We start from the raw sequence: 12,551 nt of genomic DNA on the forward strand, positions 1-12,551 counted from the left end.
GAAGGCCCAGACTATGACCAGACCGGCGATCGGAGGTGTCAATGACCGGACCCTAGAAGGAAGCTGTAATGTCCTGTGGGAAAGACCAGATGCCAGAGATCGATCCGGAGACGATAACCTGATGTCCCAGGCCACCAAGGGCCAGTCCAGAGGAAAAGACCCGCCTAGGAGACCGTCTAAGAGACCTGTCGTGCGGAGGACCCATGGACCCCAAGGTGGATGTGCCAGGCCAGGCCGGCCTCATCACAAGACCAGGATCGTCATCGGAAGTGTCCATCTAAAGACGCCGAGTCAAGTTGAGGAACAACCAGCATTACCGCTGCCATTTTATTATCGGAAATTTTTTTTTTATTATTTCATTCCCTTCACCGGAGAAGACGAACAATCACCCTAGCCAAAAGCCTCACTCATGTTTTTCGATACAGACACCCCTATACACGTGCCTGTACCCCAAAAAAACAAAGGGGGATTTTGTTGTGGGCTTTTGGAATCATGTCAAAAATATGACTTTTATCAAGATATAATGTTATATAGCAAACAGCTCAGCAGAACCGGATGTTAAGAGTTAATTTTGTCTTGGTTAAACCTTCAAGAATTCTAGTTAAAGAACTGAAGAGAACAGGGAATTAAGACTTTTCCAAGACAATGGGATTGTTTAAACTGTCAACAAGGACTATTTGTATATGGAAGTGAGAAGAATGCATCTACAGAAAGTCAAACACATAGGACTCTGACTTGTAAACATTTCAACAATAATGAGACGGGAACTCAACTGTTTGAAAGCTTAACCAAAACCTGTAGAGTGTGATGAACCAACAAACCTCTGAAACTATTACTATCTACTATTGTTCACCAAGGGTGAAAGCATTAACAATTGTTTACCATGAGTCCGATACAAGGGTTAGGCAAACAGAGATTTTTTCCCTACACAGAGGAAATGTTGATGCTGAAACCAAGGGGTGAAATTCAGGACATTTAAGTTTAAAAGTTCACTGTATATCATTACAAAAATGTACTACAAAAACAGATTATAAATAAGATGTCATAGACTTTAAACACCACTAAATACTCAGCAATGGGAACTATATATCACTAACTTGAGTATTGAGATGATGGGAAGTAAGATGTATTATAAACTAACATTAGTTACATGTCTTATCAGGAAACAAACAGGATGATACTTCAAGGAGGAATAACCGAATATACACCTATATTCCATGGTCCCTATTTAGAATATCATAGGTATGATCACTGCTATATCTGGATAGAGCCGTATATTTTATTCCTGAAATTACCTGAAGATTCCACCCAAGGTATGAGTCATCTCAAATACTCACATTGTTCTGTGATACATGACCGCCACCTGGCGGGCAGGTGAGAAATAGCTTATGTACACACATTTCTCAACTAGCCAATCAGGAAGCCTGGTGGGAAGGTATCTTAGAACAATGGACTAGTGAATATAAAAAGCCCATGTGCTGTAACATAGAAAAACCCTCATGAAAAAGAAGAACCCTCATAAGACCTCATGGAAAGACCTGACATCTGAAGAAGATCTCTGCTGAAATAACTACTCTTCCATCTTTTCAAACTTCCTAAACTTTAAACCTCTAAACTTATAACTTCCTACATTCTCCCCTATTGAATCTATCACTTGCCTATATATCAGTCTAAAGGCGTTCCACTGTCAGCTAAATCCACGGGAGAGTTGCCTAGTCTGACGTCCGGGTGTGGTGAGATGTTTATTTGATTTTGTATTAATTATTTCCTCTGTTGTGTAGAATCATAAAAATTACCGTAGTGTATTACAACAATATTGGATAGTTAGATATATGTAGTCAGATACTGTGTTACTGTTAAGAAAAAATTGTTGATTGCCATATTATAAATTTTTCCATATTTCATAATTTATTGAATATTAATAACCAGAGTATCACATATCAAGGGCTTACTTCTTGCAGGCCTATGGCCACGGCGTGTAAGAATATAACCCTTGAGATATTCGAAATTATTAATTATTAATAAATTTAATAAATACCGTATCATTTAAATTTGTGATTGATGTAATTAGTTAGAGACATTATTAGTGTGTCTTACATTGGTAGGATATATTTTTGATTGTGTGTACCAATATTCATTTATCACCAGTCTTTTGTGTTTTGTGTTAATATATATATAATTTTTGTACATAAATAAATTTTTATATTTATCTATTATAAGGCAAATTTTGTGTGTATGGTACGAAATCATATTGGCTAAAAGAATTCAAGGTATAATAATAAGTGGTGATCAAATTATCAAGGTGTCCAAATTATTGGTTTACTAAATATTTGCCGTATTTTAACGGCTGGAGGCACTGTAATATTTCATCTAAGGGAAAGGGACACGCCCTTTATAAATAATATATCCTTACATAAACCACCACAACAGTGTCTTGTATCAGTGGGAGAAATAGTGCCTCAATGGCCAGATAAAGGCAAGCAAAAGGCCACATCTGGCCCCAGGGCTGTAGTTTGAAGACCACTACTCAAGAGGATTCAGTTTTTCTGCCATCAGTTAGTGGACCTTTGGGCTTTTGGGATTTGCTTTAGTGACATTATGGACTCTAGTTTCTTGCTTTTCTGCTTCAGTTTTGATTCCAATGATCCCCTTGTTTTAGGTTTGGCTGCTGCAAAATTCTCTGGCTGCTAACTTGTGCTTGAACAGTTCTGCAGGAATCCAGGGGTCCCCATCCAGGTGAGGGGCTGCAAGGGGTACTGTTACAGATCATCTACAAGCTGATATGTCTGCTGTAGGTGTATAGACATACAAGGTTATCTGTTACTATTTCCTCAACGTCAGGCATATTCAAAAGCTAGCAATGAAATGTCATTTGACAATAACTGTATCTTTGTAAATGTCACTTTTGCTGTAGCACATTCTACAGCAAGAATGAAAAAAATTAGCATAGAGCCCACTAAAATGCATACCAGGCTTTTTGAGTGGAATGTATTTTAACAAGAACTCCTAAAAATCCATTCCAGACCCATAATATGAACATTCAACCTGGCTGGCCAGGAGAGGGGTGGGATGAGCATGCACCCCTATCCTCCATCCTGAATCATATCAGGTCACATGCCCTCAACATGGGGGTTATCATTTTAATGGGGACAAGGGTTTCTTCCCCACAACCCTAGCTAGGTGTTTGGGGGGGGGGTCTGTAGACAGGAGGGGCTTATCAGAATCTGGAAACCTTCTTTAAAAACAAGGGGTGCCCAGACCACCGAACCATGTTAATGGCCCATTAACCTTACTCATTCACAAAAAGTAAAACGTTGAAAAGAAAACATAAATAAAGTTTTTGACAAGTCCTTTACTAAAAAAAAAGACACCTAAAAAAATCCCATGATGTACATCCATCATCAACCACATCATTCAGTTACATAGATGCATGTCAATCATAATGACCACCAATCCCCCAAATGAAAGACAACACTGCTACATGTCCAATCTATTCACATACTTGTCACCGAATGTCAGGGCGAGAAAATTACAGCTCTTATATACATAGGGTCTGTCCACATCAGCCAAGCAGAGGAAGCCTTGTATCAATTCCGAAAATACAAAGCTTTTCTAAGCAGTACTCATCTCAGCTTGATTTTCTTCTCCAAGAACAGGAAGTTCCTGTAAAGGCTGCCAGAATACAGTGTTGTATACTGTATGTAGCTGTTGCAGGCACATCTGTTTAGTGAAGGTAATAGTTCATTTGGACCAGTTTGGTCCAAACAAACCATTTTAAAGGGACAGATATCTGGAGATAGGCTTCAAATTATTTCACTTATACTTAGGTTCTAAAATAATAACAATAATAATAAATCACAGAAATGTTTCTCCGTTGCTGTTTAGTGTCTGTCAAAAGAGGTCATCATTTTACAGTAAATCAAATTCATTAAAATAATAATCTGGGTATGTTTTACAGAGATAATATCTAGGGAGTTCAGTTGTCCTTTTAGTGTACTGTAACTACACTAACAGAGGAGAAAGTAATTATAGTTTCTTATTTTAAGTTATGTACAATCCTCAGCTGCAGTCCAAAATGCAAACTTTATTTTAATAATGAAACTAATGAAGCATATGTGACTTAGCATTCATTATTGTGTTCTATATGATTTGCTTAATACCTTAATGAGTTATAATTACAGCTCATGAATTTCTGTTCACGACATGCATTAATTTAATAAAGGATTGTGGCAAAGAACTAATTTACTTCATGAACCACAACTTTAATAAGTAATTAAGAATAAAAAAATCACTTGTATACAAGAAGTACAAGTTTACAATTCAGTAGATGAAAGGTAATGTAAATGTGACCAGACAATGGGTGGAAATTAAAACAGACTACCAAAAAAGCATAGAAATATGCATGCAAATGAGATTTTCACCCTTTAACTCACTGAAAAACATTTGGAATTACAGGTCTGTGGATGAAAGCCATTTTGTCATGAAGAGGACCTTAGTGCATAGTAAAACCCCTGATTCATACAGGAAAAAAGATAATCTGATATGCTGGGTTGGGTTCTGGGCTTTTATGTGTTTATTTTTTACTGCATACAAAGATCTGCAGGATTAAGATCTACAGAATATATTTCAGTATTTATTAATGAATTTTCATCCTGATAGTAACAGTAACCTTTTTAAATGTATAGCCTTTTTTGTTTCATGTTACCATTCTGTATAGGTCATTTCAATCTCAATTCGGATGGTGACTGACTTTTATCCAGCTTTAAGCCATATTTTTATTTTTTTGTATCCTAATTGCTTAAGTCATGCCTATAATAATATTATTTTGGTTAATTTGAAAAATATAAACTATCATTTTATTTTAGTCCTCCAAAGCTAAATTATTGAATTGGTTTAGAAGTTATATCTATATTAAGTTTGTCATGTGCAGCACATTACTTCTATTTTAATTAGGAAAACATACATTTTAATTAGCTTTTTTCCTTCCAAAGCAAAATTAGGGTTGTGTTTTAGGAAATACTATCTACAAGAAATTGTAGGCTGGGGTAGCAGAGGCTTAGGATGGCTCTGGCAATTATCATATTGGCAAAAGTATCATTTTGGATTGGCATGCTTCAGCACAGTATCATCTGAATCTCTTTTCTGTCCCCTCACAGGTAACCTATTCTGCTCTCAACAACCACCTCTAACTAAAACTGACTCATTGCTATGTGGTTAATGGCAAACTATGCTGCTCTTAAACATCTGCAACCCTGACCATATCCACTTAAGCTCCGTAAGAGTTTACCCCCTTCATGACCAGCGCATTTTTTGCTATTCAGCACTGCGCTGAATAGCAAAAAGTTTTATTAAATGTTTTATTATATAAATGAAAAAAGAGAATTTTAATTGATATTTTCTATTTTCTGTCATAAAACATATATGATAAAAAAAAGTAAAAAACTAATTTCTTCTTAAATTTAGGCCAAAATTTATTTTTCTACTTTTCTTTGGATAAAAACAAAATCCCAATAATTGTATATTAACTGGTTTGTGTGAAAGTTATAGTGTCTACAAACTGTGGTATATACAGTATACACTGTACTAACAGTGGATAAACATCTCCAAACAATACTGCCAAGCAGACACAGATTTATATACAAAAGGGTTTCATTGATATGTGATAAAATAGTCAAAAATGTGTTAGAGCTGCAACAAACAAGAAATTATAAATTTTTTAAAAGTAAAGGGCTTTACCAATGTAGAGGATGTTTAGCTGCAACCATGTAGGTAAACCAAATGAGAAGATATCCAGGTTCATAGCTACTAGCACAGATGTATTTTACTCCATTCTAGACTTTATATGTTGCTGACACCGAACAAGTGGTGTATGTTTTTTTTTCCAAATCATTTTTATTAGTTTTAAGACACAATAACACTGATTTCCAAAAACAATTAATATAATTGCAATGCCAAATTATGTGCAGTAAATTTCCTTTTTGAACACATCTACGCCAGCATTCCAAAGAAGTTTGCGGAAACATAAGGGATAACCTATGTGGCGTGAGATACCACCTATGGAATAACTTGAAAGCATTTTCCCAGTGTGTTACATAGTGGGTAGCTGAGTATAGGGTAGAAAGTGCTGTTTCCCACTCCTTCTTGGAGAATCTAACTCCTAACTCCTCTTTCCACTTATTCATTGAATGGGATTTTGTTTGTTGATGGTGATTTTGTAGATAAGAATGAAATCATGAGAGTCCTCCCCTGGAGACTTCAAAATTATGATAATAGTCCCAAACTTTTTTATCCAAAGTTATTGGTGGAGTCGGAATTCTCCTAAGGAGGTAGTTAATTTGGGTTATTTTATATAATGCCTACTGGTGAACTTCAATTGGCAAATCCATTAGATTAGTAAATCCCTCATCTGTCCACGTTTTGGAAATTAGAAAATTAGAAATCATATACTGTATCTGTAATGGTAATACATTCTTATGTATTGTCATTGTTTCTTTTTGTAAACCTAGTAGATGTTGCCAAGCGTTAAGAGAGGCCTTTATAGAGGGATGATCAGGGACCTGCATGGGAGGTTTAGCAGCCACAGGTAATAGCAAAGCTGTGAGATCTCTATCTCCTATCATTTCCCATTCAAGTAGTACCCATTGTTTGGTTGAAGGTGATAGCCATGCTCGTAGTTGGTCTAGCAATGCTGCTCTGTGATAATCTTGTAAGACAGGTAGACCAGCACCCCCTTTGGATTTATGGTTAGTGAGAGTGTAAAAGGAAATCTTCCTCTTTTCCCTTGTCATATGTAGTGTTTAATAGCTGAGTTTAGATTATTAAAAAAAAATGGGTAGGTAGTATTATGGAAATAGTTTTAAAATAATATAAAATCTTTGGGAACAAGAGCATTTTAAAAGATGCTATGCGTCCTAGCCAGGAAATTTCCAATTTAGCCAAATTATTTAGGTCAGTTTTTAACATGTGCAGCAGCTTATTGTAATTAGCATTAAATAAACATGATAATCGAGAAGTTAAATAAATTCCTAGGTAGGAAATACTATCATTGTCCCAGGAACAGGGAAATAGTGTTCTTAACCTTGAAATGTCTCCTTTTGTAAGATTAGTGGTAAGAGAGTGACATTTACTTATGTTCCTGTTATAGTAAAATACTTCACCAAACTCTTTAATTATTTCATTAACTTTGGGAAGGGAGTTAAAAGCCTCCGCAAGAGTCAGGATCAGGTCATCTGCAAAAAGTCCTATTTTGTGTGATTTCCCAATTAGCTATAGCTTATGCTTACATTTTAAGATCTAAATTTAGAAGGGAAATGGGTCTGAATTTTTGTGGCATAATAGGAGCTTTCCTGGGTTTAGATAGAGTTATGATGGGTTTTTTGTAGCATTTCTTTAGGAAAGGTTCCCTTAGAAGTGTCCTCATTGTAGACAGGCAATAGATACGGGAGAAGAGTATGCTTAAATGTTCTGCAATATTCAGCAGATAGACCATCTTCTCCTTGGGATTTATTCAAAGCTAATGAAGAAATTACTGTTTCTAATTCTGCTGCTGTAAAAGGAGCATCCAGCTTTTCTATGGTTTCAGGGTCTGTGGAAGGGAGTTTAATTGATTTTAAAAAGTCTTCTATTGTTTCAGTTGAGGGTTAAGGGGTGTTAGTATCAGTGTTTAGATAAATGGCTTGATAATACTCCTTAAAAGAATTAGCAATTTCTTTAGGATGGAAAACTTTATCTTTAATTGTGGGATGTAGCAAATATGCTAGTCTCGATTTAGCTTGACGTGTTTTCAGTTGCTGCTCCAAAGTTTTCCCCACTTTATTGCTATGATAATAAAATCTGGCCTTCATTCTCTGCAGGTCTCTTTCATGCTGATAAAGGAGACGCCTTTTTAGCTTTTTTCTGCAGTTTTGCAATTCTTCCAACAAAGAGGGGTTAAGTTGTTGTTTATTAAAAGATTCTATTTATTTAATTCTGGTAAGAAGTGCTTGGGCTTCCCTCATTCTGTGTTTTTTTTCCTGTGATGCCAGTTGCAATAACAAGCCTTGACTAAACGCCTTATGAGCAAACCATACCATACTGGGAGAAATATCTATAGTTGCAATAATTTAAAAAGGTTTCCTAGCTGGGTTTGCAGCTTCTCTTGGTAGTATTTGTTAGCAAAAAGGCATGTACTGTTTCACAATAGAAAGGTTTGATCTACTGTATGGTGTTCACGTATTTCTATGGTAACTGGGATCTAATCATGTAATATTGTGAATAGTAACATTTAATACATTGTGAAGCAATTGTAAATCAGTAAGAATAAGATCAATTCTGCAATGAGTATGATGCGGACAGGAGAAAAATGTGTAATCTTTTTCATTACGGTGGAAGCATTGCCAGGAATCATAAAGTGCCACAGTATGCAATAAAGATTGTAGTGAATTCCTCCGTATAGATGAATAAGATGTACTATCCTCAGTGTGGTCAACCACAGAGATAAAGTTGCCTAGAAAAAGGAGATTCCCTCTACATATTTATTTTACCTTTTGGAACATTTTTTTCAAAAGGAAATTTTACCTTGATTTGAAGCGTAGACATTAACCTCTTCCCTACCGCACTATAGCAGAAAGACGGCTACAGTGCAGTTTTCTAGTTCTGGGACGATTTCCATGGACGTCATTCCAGAACACACCCCCTGTGCACCCCCAGCAGCGCACACCCAGTGCTATTTTTTCAATAGTGGAGTTTCATGATTTAATATCATAGTGTATACTTTATGGACTGAGTAATATATTATTTGTTAGATTTTATGGATTTATTGAGTTTGCACGTTTAATGTTTTTTGCAAGGTATTTTTATTTGTGTCATAAGTAAAAAACAAAACCCATAACATGTATGATCATTAGTGAGGTATACACGTAACACCTTGTTTAACAGCAGAGCATCACACATTATACCTGGATTGTGCTTTATAGTTTCTACACACAGACTTGTATTGTTATCTGAGAATCATTGCTTGCCCTGTGCGGTGCTGTATTGTCTCTTATGGATATCCCTGACTAGTAGTTATTCTGTTATAACTTCCCATGTTCTCTGTAATGTTGAAAACTTGAAACTTGATAAAAATGTATTAATATAAAAAGATAATCTCATCCAATTTAAAATGCTTACATTTGAATAGAAAGACATGGCTAGTCCTAAAAGAATTTAAAGCTTCCCGAGGTGATTTTATCCTAGTTTTCTCTAAGGCACTGTCTTACTTCATTCTCAGCCACAGACCTTTCTGGAAAAGCAGGCATTGTTATATTGAACATACTGTAAATAGGTGTAATCTCCTCTAAAGTAGACCCCAGGGGTAGATATATTTTAATAGACTGTAAACTTGTGGGCACCCCCCTCATCCTACTAGTATATGTACATGTTCCCAACATAAGTCAAATAGAGTTTCTCAGACAGATATTATATAAGCTACTTTAACAATCCAGACCATTCACTGCTATAGGAGGTGATTTCAATCTGATTATGCCACCACATAGAAATAGACAGGACCTCCTTCCTCACAGATAGCAAAACTATCTACTTCCTTTTGCAAACTTATGAGGAGATATCTATTTGATTATTGAAGGATAAAACACCCCCTTAATAAACACTTTGGGGTTGATTTATTAATACTGAACAGTGCAAAATCTGGTGCAGCTGTGCATGATAGCCAATCAGCTTCTAACTTCAGGTTGTTCAATTAGGCGTTTGACAAAAAAAACTTGAAGCTGGTGGGTTTCTGTACAGAGCTGCACCAGATTTTGCAAAATGTGGAGAAGTCCATTCTTTGAACTAAACAAAAATTTGATGAATACTCCAATAAACCCCATAGAATGCTAGCTCATAAACTAAGAGTTACACCGACCCAGTCTGCTCATGTGTTCCTACTTCAGTCTGACGGGAACCCCACATACTGCCCACACTGTATTTCTAAATTATTATGGAAAGCTGTATAACTGTTTATCCCTTCATACACATCTTCCTTTTGAGCAAGGGGCTTTTAATACCTTCATGTCATCTCTTAAACTGCTTTGACTGTATCCCTCTGAATTAACCTCCTTAAATGCTGCAACCACCATAGAGGAGTTCTCTGACGTGGTTAAACGTCTCCCCCTGCACAAACCCCAGGGCCTGATGGTCTCCCTCATGCCTACTACAAATATGTTTTATACATTCAAAAATACATAAAGTGCACATGCCTAAATAAATCATCTGATCAATATAAAGTGCATAAAAGAGATTAAAGTGCATAAGTCCAAAGTGTGAATATTAGAATAAGTACAAAAAGTCCATATTGAACATATAAATCAAATAGGTCCAATGTTAAATTGCTGAAGGAAAAGTGATCCACGAATGTGCAACCAATCACTCTTCATATGTGAAGTGATGTACTGTAATTAACTCCAACACCAGGTAAACGTTCAGCCTGTTCCCTGAAGACATCATTCAGACAAGGCATGTCTGAATTGGCTTGCACGTGATGTCATCATGCCCTAACCCAAAGGCGAACAGCGATATTATAATTTTCGCACTTTGGACTTATGCACTTTAATCTCTTTTATTTACTTTATATTATTCAGATAATTTATTTAGGCATTTGCATTTTACATTTTTTTGAATGTGTATTTAATATTGGTTAGCACTGCTTTTTTTAGTTTAACGTACTGTACTATAAGTAGCTGCTTCTAGCTTTTTTGGTTTGTTTTTTACAAATATCATTTGCCCATCCTAACCCCCATCTCTTGGAACTCTATTGATATCTTCTTAAATGGGAAATACCCCACTCTCAATTCCTCCACAACCTAAATTATAGTTACACCCAAACCAGGAAAAACACAGCAATAGTTTCCCAGCTAAATTTAGATCTTAGATTTTTCACCAAAATTTTGGCTGATAGGCTATCTTTTATGCAGCCCTGGTTAGTTAATAAAGATCAGGTTGGGTTTGTTCTTAACAGACAGGCTGGTGACAACATTAGAAGGACTATAAACCTAATTGATATAGTGCATAAAGCTAACACACCCCCCTGTTGTAAAGTCAAAGCACCCAACTGGCATTTGCTAGGCTAGGATGGCCATACATGTTTTCAACTCTGCACCATTTAGGTTTCCAGGGTCTATTTTTGAAGGTTATCCAAATAAACTGTGTGCACAATTATTAGGCAAGTGAGTATTTTGACCAAATAATAATTTTTATGCAAAATGTCCAACTCCAAGCTGTATAAACTTGAGTGCTTATTGGATTTTTGGCATGAGGGAGGGTGTGGCCTAAGGAGGTCAACACTCTACATCAAGGTGTGCATGATTATTAGGCAGCTTTTTTTCCTAAGGCAAAATGGGCCAAAAAAGAGATTTAACTGACTCTGAAAAGTTAAAAAATGTTAACAGTCTTTCAGAGGGATGCAGCACTCTTGAAATTGCTAAGATATTGGGGTGTGATCACAAAATCATCAAACATTTTGTTGCAAATAGTTAACAGGGTCACAAGAAATGTGTTGAGAGAAAAAGGTAAGGTAAGGAAGGCTGAAACCCGACCACTACTGAACTAGACACATAAATTGAAACATCAAGACTGGGCCAAGAAATATCTAAAGACAGATTTTTCAAATGTTTTATGGACTGATGAGGTAAGAGTGACTCTTGATGGACCAAATGGATGGGCCCAAAGCTGGATCAGTAATGGGAACAGAGCTCCACTTTAAATCAGATGCCAACAAGGTGGAGGTGGGGGACTGGTATGAACCAAAGATGAGCTAGTTAGACCTATTCGGTTGAAGATGGACTCAAAATCAACCTCCAAACCTACGGCCAGTTTCTATAAAACACTTTCTTCAAGTCTGCATCATTCAATAAGACAGTGATATTTATGCAGGACAATGCTCCATCATATGCATGAAGTACTCCACTGCGTGGCTGGCCAGTAAAGGCCTTAAAGATGAAAGAAGCCATAAGGCCTAATTTGAATATACATGGGATCATGTTTCATGTTTGCAAGCCCAATATCCTTACTATTGGTGTCAGAATTTCATTAAATATCTAGGTTCTCACATTGCGCCAAGTTTTCTAGCCCTGTATAAAGCAAACTTCACTACATTGATTCAAGAAACAGAGTTAAACAGAAATAGGCACACATACTCTATCCATCCCAACTCCATGATATGGGATAGCATAGAACATGCCTATGGATTGCTGTAACCTGTGTTGCTTGCTCTCACGTTATTTATTATAATTTTTGGAAGCGATACCAACATACAGTAAGTACTCTTGTATGTCTTCATGCCCTCTATTGAAAAAATGTGCTCTATAATCCAGAGATCTCAGGTTATCTTATATACAGTACATGTATGTTACACTGGGCTTAAACCAGCATATTTCACCTTATCCACCCAGTCACACGCAAACTTCAACCCTTTGAATGTTTTCAAAAAGGATACCTAAACATCTGTTTTATCCTCACTTGTAATTTAAATGGCACTTCTACACTATGCAATCTTCCTTAATGTTAGATCATCCCACAAAATGTGAATACTGTGT

This window comes from Staurois parvus, unplaced genomic scaffold, assembly GCF_062004578.1.
Source record: "Staurois parvus isolate SC_StPar_1 unplaced genomic scaffold, SC_StPar_1.0 ptg000007l, whole genome shotgun sequence".
Taxonomy (NCBI): domain Eukaryota; kingdom Metazoa; phylum Chordata; class Amphibia; order Anura; family Ranidae; genus Staurois; species Staurois parvus.